The sequence below is a fragment of the Vigna unguiculata genome, chromosome 8 (genome assembly GCF_037176805.1).
Source record: "Vigna unguiculata cultivar grain cowpea cultivar isolate G323 ecotype 2 chromosome 8, ASM3717680v1, whole genome shotgun sequence".
Taxonomy (NCBI): Eukaryota; Viridiplantae; Streptophyta; class Magnoliopsida; order Fabales; family Fabaceae; genus Vigna; species Vigna unguiculata.
In genome coordinates, this window is record NC_140799.1 from 7,169,512 (window position 1) to 7,180,552 (window position 11,041).

The window sequence follows — 11,041 nt, forward strand, 5'->3', positions numbered from 1 at the left end:
CCCCAAAATATTTTAAAATATTTTCATAACTTTTGCTCTGATACCAATTGTAACATCCCTAAGGAATATTACTATTATTTAATTAATAAACTCCAAAATAAAATAAATACCGTATTTAATATAAAATCATTTCCCAAAAACACGGGAAAATTTAAAACGATATACAATGTAATAATTACCGGAGTCCATAATAATAAAACCGAAATAAAATTCAAATGACTCCCACAAGGTTATAGTATTATCTCAAAACCAAAATAAATAACATATATACAAAAATTCCCAGATATCCCTCGCTCCGTGTCTAGGCATCTCCTGGCCCACCTGTCAAATCATCTGATCCCGGATAACGAATCATCCAATCATCGCCACACACACACAGAAAGGGTGAGCTATGCACAATATATATATATATATATATATATATATATATATATATATATATATATATATATATATATATATATATATATATATATATAAACAAATACATGAAATAAATATGCCACCCATCCCAAAATAACATAACTAATTATCTCATTATCAAATTACCCAACCATGACTTCATAATCCTTCATGAGTCATATACATGAACTAGGTCTTGGGACTCCACTGTGCTCCAACGAAACTAACTCATTCGTGGTCCAACCCTATGAGCCTATCCCGCTCATAGTCCTGCCCTACAGACTCCTCGCCTGTAGTAAATCATCCAAGCCTCATAACTTGGACCCTGGCACGCACGCAATCACCATAGTATGGACTCCTCGCCCAATAGCAGCCGACGGGAACATAACAGTTCCTTGCCCATCGTGCGCCCGACACATGCAATCACCATACTAAGGACTCCTCAGCCATTAGTAGCCGGCGAGAACTCAACCAGTTCCATGCCCATCATGTGTCCAACCACCAAGCACATCCCAGACCCCTATTGGACTAAGTCTTTCAAGCCCACACACCATAACACATGCATATACTTCCTATACTTAAGAAAAGTAGTCATTCCACACACACAAGGTCATACAAACTTGAGAAATTCAAATAATCTCGCTTAACCCAGGGCCTCTCGCCCAAGCTAAGCCCTATGCTTCGCTTAGGCTAGTTTACCTCGCCTGAGCGAGCTTAAAACAACCACAACATCACGTTATCTCGCTTAGGCGAGATCCCCTCTCCTAGGTGAGCTATAACATCGCTCAAAATATCACCCACACCTCGCCTAAATGAGGATCCACTTAAACCACGTCATTTCTCATCGCGACCTCGCTTAGGCGAGTGTCTCTCGCCTGAGCGAGAGACTAAGTCGCTCAAAACACTAATACTTCTCGCCTGGGCGAGATGTCGCGCTCAAAGCGCCCAAATTTCCTCGCGATCTCGCTTAGGCGAACTGTCCCTCGCCTGAGCGAGACTAAGTCGCTCAACACCAAACCGAGGTCGCCTAGGCGAGCAACGCGACCCAAACCAGACTTGAGGTTCTGCAACTCTCGCCTAGACGAGATAGACTCGCTTGGACGAGACTTGCAGAGTTCCATCACTGTCACACACGCATTTTACCCAAAACAATGCTAACTCATACCCAAAAATTGTACCATAAACCATTCAATCGATACCAATGCAATTATAATGACAAATGACATTCAGAATCATCCATTACAACCCAATATACCACCAATTGCGAATATAAGACTAAAATTATCCAAAACCCTCATCCCACAACCTATTCCACATACATAATAAAACATCCAAATTTCAAATATCTCCATTCACAATCACAACACATAGAATGCGAAATTGCCACCATTCAAAATTCAATTAAGAAGCAATAATCCAGAATCATAACACAACCATCAATTAACATATAACACACAGAGACAACTCCCCTAACCTGGAATGTGTGATCAAAATTGTGAAGACAGGGTCCCTTAATTCAAAATCTCTTCTTGCTTCAGCTGTTGCCCACCCAAACTCAATTCACCCTCAAACCCGTGCTCCTCTCTACACCAGTTCACCACACTGCCAAAACCCTTCCCTTTACATAACTTTTGGCTTCGTTCCAAACCAAATTTTAATAAAAATAAAGGTTAAGTTCTGTTTACCAAGGTTTGAACTCGTGACCCTCCACTCATAATGCCAAAGCACAACCACCATGCCAATTCATATTTAGTGATATACACAGTCAACATACGTTTACATTTCAAATTCCACACTCTTACATATTATTAAAAATAATTCATAAAATAACAACACATAATTGGCATACATAGGACTCAAACCCAAGTCTTCTCACCCAATCAAAGTACTCTCAACCACATGAGCTAGTACCTTTCCATGTCACATTAAACAATGATTAATGCCATAAAGGCACCTTCTACCCACATTTATTAATTAATTAATTAATTTTCCCGGGTCTTACAAGATATACCATGGAGAAGTCTATGCGACAGAGCATTCCGGATAAGGACAATGCTAAGGACTTTATGAGATTAGTTGGTGAGAAGTTTAAGACTTTTGACAAAGCTCAAAAGGGTCAATATCTATCACTTCTTGAGAAGACCAAATATGATGGTGTCAGTGGTATTTTTGAGCATATGATGAAGCTTGTGCACTATTATAACAAACTTAAATCTCTAAAGGTAGAGCTTGGTGATAGTTACTTGATTTGCCAGGTTATGAAATCTCTTCCTTCTCAGTTTGATGTGTTGAAGACTTCTTAAAACACTCAGAAGGAGGAATGGACAATTGATGAAATGATAACTATTATTTCTCAAGAGGAAGCATCAATTAAAAAGACCAAGTCTCATAGTGTACAGTTCACAGCTACTACTTCTGGCACTAAACCTGTGAAAAAGGGGTTCAAAGGTAAATCTCGTCTTGAAAATGGGATCACAAGGAAAGCATTAGTGCTTTTGGAGCCTAAAAAGAAGTACTTCAAGGGGAATTGTGCCTATTGTAAAAAAATTGGACACAAGCTAACTGACTGTTATATTCTTAAGAAGAAGAATGTTGATAAGGAAGGTATACTCGTATATGCTTTAGCTTGTTTTGAATCTAATTTTATTAATGTTCCTTCCAATTCTTGGTGGTTAGACTCGGGTGCCACTATTCATGTTGTGAATTCTTTATAGGGGTTCACAAGTCTGAGCAAACCAAGTGATGTCGAGTCCAAGATTATCATGGGAGATGGAGCTAGAGCACTATTTGAAGACATAGGAGTAGTTTCTTTAAATTTACCTTCTATACATGTTTTGTTATTGAAAGACGTTGTTTATGTACCTTCTATGAGAAGGAATTTGATTTTAGTTTCAATTTTGGATAAATGTGGCTACACTTTTGAATTTGACAATGGTAAACTTGTTGTTTATTTCAATTCAATTATTGTTGGCTCAGGAATTTTATATGATGGACTTTACATGCTAAATCTGAATGATGTGTCTGTTAATTCTGTTATTGGACATAAGCGTATTAGAATTGATGAAAATTCCTTTATGTTGTGGCATAGACGTCTGAGACATATTTCTAGACCTCGGATTGAGAGGTTGATTAAAGAGGGTATTCTGCATGATCTAGATTTTTCTAATTTTGATACTTGTGTTGATTATGTTAAGGGCAAGCTTACCGCAAAAGTAAAAAATACAGGAGCAAACAAGAGTGACAATGTGTTGGAGCTTATTTATACTAATATATGTGGACCTATCACACCCACTTCCATGGGGGGGATATAGGTATTTTATCACATTCATAGACGATTATTCCCGATTTGGATGGATAGATCTCCTACAGGAAAAATCAAGTTCCTTGGATGCTTTTAAGTCTTTCAAAGCTGCTATTGAGTTGAAAATAGGAAAGAATATAAAATGTATAAGGTTTGACAGAGGTGGACAGTACTATGGCAGATATGATGAGATTGGAAGAAATCCTGAACCTTTCGCTAGATTTCTTGATGAATGTGGTATTGAAGCTCAGTATACTATGTCTGGTACTCCTCAGCAAAATGGAGTTGCAGAAAGGAGGAATCGCACTCTTTTAGAGATGGTGAGATATATGTTAAGTCATTCCTCTTTACCGGATTTCCTTTGGGGAGATGCTTTAAGGACTGCTGTGTATATTCTTAATCAAGTACCCAGCAAGTCTGTTTCAAAGACTCCTTATGAACTCATGTTTGGGAAGAAACCAAGTTTGAAACATTTCCATGTGTGCGGTTGTAAGGTAGAGGTGAGGCCTTATAATCCTCAGTTAAAAAAACTTGATCTCAAGACTGTCAGTGGGTTCTTTATTGGTTATTGTGTGGGTTCTCGTGGTAGTAGGTTTTACTGTCCTTCTTACTCTATGCGGGTTATTGAGTCTGACCGCGCGGTATTCTTTGAGGATGATTTGGACAATGGGAACAATGCACCACGACTAGTCACTTTTAGAGAAGACCGTGTTGTTATTCCCATGCCATACATTTATCTTCTTACAGATAATGTGATTCCAATTGTCCGTGATGAAAATGAACTTGTTCCAGATCTTGTGGAAGCCACATCACCTGTAGTAGATGAACAAGTTCATGTTGATGTTGTTGAAGAAATTTCTTTGAGGAGATCTCAAAGAGTACGCATGTCTTCTATACCTAATGATTATCTTGTGTATCTTCAAGAGCATGAATATGATCTAAATAATGTTGATGATCCGACTACTTTTGAAGAGGCTATCTCTAGTTCTCATGGTGATGATTGGTTAAATGCTATGCATGATGAGTTAGCTTCTATGGCCCATAATGATGTTTGGGATCTTGTAGATTTGCCACTAGGATGTAAACCAGTTGGGTGTAAATGGGTCTTCAAGACTAAGCGTAGTCCAGATGAAAAAGTTGAGAGGTATAAAGCTAGACTTGTAGCAAAAGGCTATAGTCAGAGGGATGACATTGATTATAAGGAGACTTTCTCACCAGTCTCTACTAAGGATGCTTTTCGTGTTGTTATGGCTTTAGTAGCTCATTTTGATTTGGAGCTTCATCAAATAGATGTTGTCAACACCCAATTTTGTCCGGGTTATTTTTTATTTTTTATTTTTTTTGTTTCTTTTCATCTTATTTTACTTTTATTTTTATTATTATTCTATTTTTATTTTATTTTTATTTTTTTGTTTTATATTTTTATTTTGTTTTATTTTATTTTATTTTTATTTTATTTTATTTTATTTTGTTTTAATATTATTTTATTTATTTTTATTTTATGTACAATTTTCTTTATTTTCCTTTTTTACTTTTTATTATTTAAGAAAAAAAATGAAAAAAAAAAGACCAAGAGGTTAACGTAAGGTCTCTAATGGTTATGGGTGGTAGCTAGCTGGCCATGGTCATGATGGCTGAAGAAGGAAGGAGCAGGAAGCAACATCTGCTTTCAGCTTATCCCACGTCTCGAGGTGGGAAAGGAACAAAGCAGATGCACAACAAATATCATGAGGGATCCCTTCATTCAGCAGATTGGAACTTCTTCACTCATGGAGGCTTTCCCGCATTCTGTTCTCTAAAAAACAAAAACAACACCTTCATCCTAACATTCTCAACACCATATAACCCAACCCAATACCACCGTGCATCATCACCACCTCCATTAACCATCATCACCGTCCCCACTCTTCTCCATTATCATCTTCCATCACCTTCAACCTGCAATCAGAAAAATCAAGCAAACCCACTTCACCGCCACTCTTCATCTTCTTCCGATCACATATATCAAATCAGAAATGGAGAAATAGGAAAAAACAGAAACGACAGCGGTGATGCCGCCGGCGAGTCGGAACTCTGAACGGTGGAGTGTGATCGCGTGACGTTTGCGGACCTAGTCACAGTGTGACTGCCGCGGTGGTGGCGAGTGGCAGAGGCTAGGACGCCTTTCTCTCTCACGGGAAGAAGAAACAAGAAAAAGTGGTGATTCGGGAAGCTTAGCAGCACTGGCGACATCGACATTCACGGCGGTGGTCACATACGCTTCGTTAGTGGCATCTTGAAGGAGAAACAACATCTGTCTCGCGCGTTGGAGAAAAAGGGAGAAAGAGATGCGCTGCCGATTAGGCTCCTGGCGGTGGTCGACGTTGTCGCTAGGGCCCCCTCGCCGGCCGGAACGAGTGCAGCGTAGGTGGGTTTGTCTTGTTGGTGCTGTGAGGCAATGAAGTTGTCTGGCCGTGAATGAGGGTTGGTGTGAAGGAGAAGAAACTCTCTTTAGGGTTTTGCTTTCTATGTTTAAGAGTTATTTTTGGGTTTAGGTTTAAATCTGCTCCCATTAACTTCTTGCACCACCATTTTTAATATTCTCACCCTTTTGTGTATTGTTTCAGGTCTTACTCTGTGCACCCCTTTTTTTCCTTTATCTTGCACCCATGTTTTAATTTTTGCTGCGAGTACCCCTGATATTTACTAACCTCGCACCCCTGCCTAACTTGTTCCATACTTTACTCTGCGCACCCCCTTTTCCTTTACCTCGCACCCCTGTTTTAATTTTATCTACGAGTACCCCCTGATTTTACTAACCTCGCACCTCTACCACCCTTGTTTCATGTTTTACTTTGTGTACCACCATAATTGATAACCTTGCACCCCTATTCATGTTTATCTTGTTTTAGGCCTATGTTTTATGTTTACTTCATGCACCTCACACATTACTTATGCACCCTATTATTATTATTATTTTTTTCTTTCACTTTTGTCCTTTTTGTTATTAAATTTTATTTTATCCTTTCTTTTTGTTATTTATCTATTATTTTTTTTCCCTCCAAAAAAAAGAGAAAACAATTTTTTTTAGATTATAAAAATTACAAAAAAATAGAAAAAAAATGTAAAAAATGAAAATATTCTCTTTTGTTTTATTGTGTCTGTCCGGTCACCCGCACCGTGTGACACTCATTTTCAAAAAAACAAAAATAGTTTTCTTTCTCTTTCAGTGTCTGTCCGGTCGCCCGCACCGTGTGACACTTGTTTTCTAAAAAATACCAAAAATAATTTCATTTCCCTTTTAGTGTCTGTTCGACCGCTCGCGTCGTATGACACATATTTTCAAGTAATTCAAAAATACCAAAAAAAATATACAAAATTTTCAAAGTACAAAAATATCAACATTTTCAAGCAAAAAGTCTTTTTTTAAGAACTACGTGATCCTTGATTCTCCACTGTGAGATACGTAGGAGCAAGGTCAGTCCTTGTCAGGTTCACTTCCAAAAAATCAAACCTTTTTTCTCAATTTTTTTTTTCAAATATCTTTTTAAAGAACTACGTAACCCTGATTTCTCATTTTTAATAAGAATACGTAGGACCAAGGTCAAATCCTTGTCGGCCCCAAAAATTTTAAAAAAATGTTTTTTTGTTTCTTTTTAGTATTATTTCTGTCTCATTATTTTTGGGGAAAATCAATATTTTGAAAACCACATCAACTTTGCATTTCTAATTAAAGGTACCGCCTTCGGGCGGGCGTTGTAGGGTGCTAACACCTTCTCTACGCGTAACCGACTCCCGGATCCAAAATCTGGTTTTTCGTAGGCTTATTTTATTTTTATGGTTTTCCATAGTTTTCCAGAATAACTATGGTGGCGACTCCAAATCTTTTTTAAACTCGTTTTCTTTTTCGGTTCGCCTTCCCGCCGCGATTCCGGTTGCGACAGATGTTAAAACAACTTTTCTGAATGAAGATTTATTTGAAGAAGTATATATGGTTCAACCTGATGGCTTTGCTAAAAAAGGTATGGAGCATTTGGTTTGCAGGTTGAAGAAGTCTATTTATGGACTAAGACAAGCTTTTGGGCAATGGTATTTGAAATTTGATCAGGTGGTCACTTTTTTTGGCTTCAAGGAAAATGCCTCAGATCAATGCATTTACTTGAAGAAAAATGGGAGTCATTTCATCATTGTTGTCCTATATGTTGATGATATTCTTCTTGCTAGTAACAATGTTGAACTTTTAACGGAGATAAAATTTATGTTAAATAGCCACTTTGATATGAAGGACCTTGGGGATGCTTTTGTTGCTCTGGGCATTCAGATGTCTCGTGACAGGTCACGTGGCATTCTTGGATTGTCTCAAAGAGGATACATTGATAAAGTCCTCAAGAGTTTTAACATGCATTCTTCCTCCTCAAGTGCAGCGCCTGTTCAAAAAGGTGACGAACTCTCCAAATCTCAGTGTCCTCAAAATGATAAGACAGAGTTGAAATGAAAAAAATCTCATATGCTTCCGCTGTTGGTAGTTTAATGTATGCTCAAGTTTGTACCCGTCCCGATATTGCTTTTGCTATTAATGCTTTAGGGAGATACTTGAGTGATCCAGGTTTGGATTATTGGAAAGTTGTTAAAAAGGTCTTTAGATATTTGTAGTGAACTAAGGATCATATGTTGACCTTTAAGAAGTTTGATCAACTTCAGGTCATTGGTTATTATGATTCTGATTTTGATGGTTGCCCTGACGACTGAAAGTCTACTTCTGGCCTTATTTTTATGATGGCAGGAGGAGCCATTTCTTGGAAGAGTGTTAAACAAACTTTTACAGCTACTTCCACTATGGAGGCAAAGTATGTTGCTTATTATGAAGCTACTTGTCAAGTTGTGTGGCTTAAAAATTTGATTTCTGGCTTTCAAATTGTTGAAAGTATTTCTAGGCCACTTGTGATATATTGTGACAACACTGCTGTCGTCCATTTATCTCAAAACAACAGAAGTTCTACTCGCTCAAAGCATTTTGATATAAAATTTTTGTTTGTTAGAGAGAAAGTTTTGGATTATCAAACTCGGATTAAGCATACTGCTACAGAAAATATGTTAGCAGACCCACTAACTAAAGGCTTATTTGTTGGAGTTTTTCAAAATCATGTAACGCATATGGGTGTGGTTAAGTCTTTTGATGCATTGGGTTAGTGGGAGTCCGAGATTTACACTTTATATTATTATGGTTTTTCATGAGATGTAAATTTTTCAATGACGTCAGTTTTGTTACATCTCTTTCTCTTTCTACATAGAGAATTTATGAACCATTTTGGGATCACATATTTATTATGTTTGTTTTTATTCTATATATTATCCATTATTTAAGAAATCTAAGCATATGGTAAGTATCCCTATCGGATATTATCTTTGTGATTCATGTTTATATTTCTTAATTGGTATTTGTACTTATGTTGCAATTGATATAATTAATTTATTTACTAATGTTATCCAAGTGGAGAATGTTATATTTTATATACACTAGTGCAAAATAAGCTTTTTATACCTACATTATTATAACCTATTCAAATCCACCAGGTATAAAACAAGAGGCGGATGACAATTTTGTAAATAATGTGAGATCTTTTATGCCAATTATACTTTCAATCGGTATAAAAATTAATGCGGTGGCATTTTTGCAATATTGAAAAAAACTTTTTATACCAGTTATGTCTAGAATTGGTATAAATTGGTATATCACACCTAGCCGTTCCCGCTAGCCTACCAACACATATCATCCTTGACCGACAACCCATATCGGACAAGGCTGGGGGACTGGTGTACTATATCTAGCCGGAATCAACCAAGTAAAAGTGGTGTATATCGAGACCACCTAATATTCGGACATCACCAATATAAGCCACCTAGCCAAGTAGTCGGTCAAGGCCGACTACCCGAACACACCTGCTAAGTTCTCCAAAAAGCTAAGGGGACCCCCGCATTCAATAGGCCTCTAGGGCCTGGGTTGGGGCCCAGGCCCACTCATGGCCCAAACTGGGGCCTAGGTCAAGACCCAGCCCATGTAATAGTCAAACGTCATTAATGTTCTATAAATACACGTGGACCCCATCATTTAAAGGTACGCATTCATTAATCACTGATTTGACTCTTTGAGAGCTTTGACTTACTTGAGCTTCGAAGATTCTTCTGCAGGTAACCCCTCCTGGGTCCAAGCTGACATGTATCGACCGGGAAGAGGCCAACTGAAGAGATAGTGGGCTACATGGTAAGGTGACGCTTGTGTCTAACCTCTTGTTTGTTCTCTGCAGGAACAATTGGCGCCCACCGTGGGGCACGAGACGAACACCTTTAGTACCCGTTTTTCTCTGAAGATGGTTTCTACCCGTAGCAAAGCTGGAGCTAACAAGCAAGTGGACGCTGGTCCCTCTGGACCTTCCGGCATCACCCCTGACTTGGCCGCCATCTTAGACGGCCAGGTGAAGATGCAACAGGAGCTCGCAGACCTGAAGAAGCGCAGCGCTGAAGAAATGAAAGCGCTAAAACAAGAGAACTCCCGCCTCAAGAGAAGGATCGAGGCAGATGCCAACCTGAAGGGAAAAGCCAAAGAAACCTCTGAAGCTGTGAAGTCTCCGGCCTTCCAGCCTATAGAGGAAGAAAGTGAATACAATCCCACCCCTCACACCTTCACCACCACCCAACAAACCCCCCTTACCTCCACACACCCCCAGCACTTCCCATCCGGTCACCCAGGGCTCACAGCACCCTCAACCACCCACGCTCCCCACAACATACCCATTGCTCTCCACACCGCATACGTCCCACCCTACAATCCGCAGTATCTTCCCACAACCCACATCCCTCTTCATAACATCACCTCCACCTTTCCTACTATGATCAACCACCCACCCCCACCCCACATTCCCCCCCCCCCCCCTCACCAGCCCAGACGCCGCCACCCATTCACAGATTTTATCGCTAACACCCCTCTCCCGGCCCAGTGGGAACCATTCAACCTCGATCGCTACACTGGCAAAACCGACCCCGACGAACACCTGAAAGTTTACATCACCCACGTTGCCCTATATACATCCCAAGACGCGGTCTTTTGCAAAGCTTTCCCCACAACCCTCAAAGACCCCGCCCTAGAATGGTTTACCACCCTCCCACCCTACTCAATTCATAATTTCGACACCCTTTCCCACATGTTTTCCACACATTTCGCCGGCAGCCACCCACACCAAACCACCACCATATCCCTACTGGGCATCAGACAGGAACCCAATGAACCACTCAGAAAATTCATCGATCGCTTGAGTAAAGCTGCCCTTCATACACCACACCTTAACCAGGAAATGATACTTC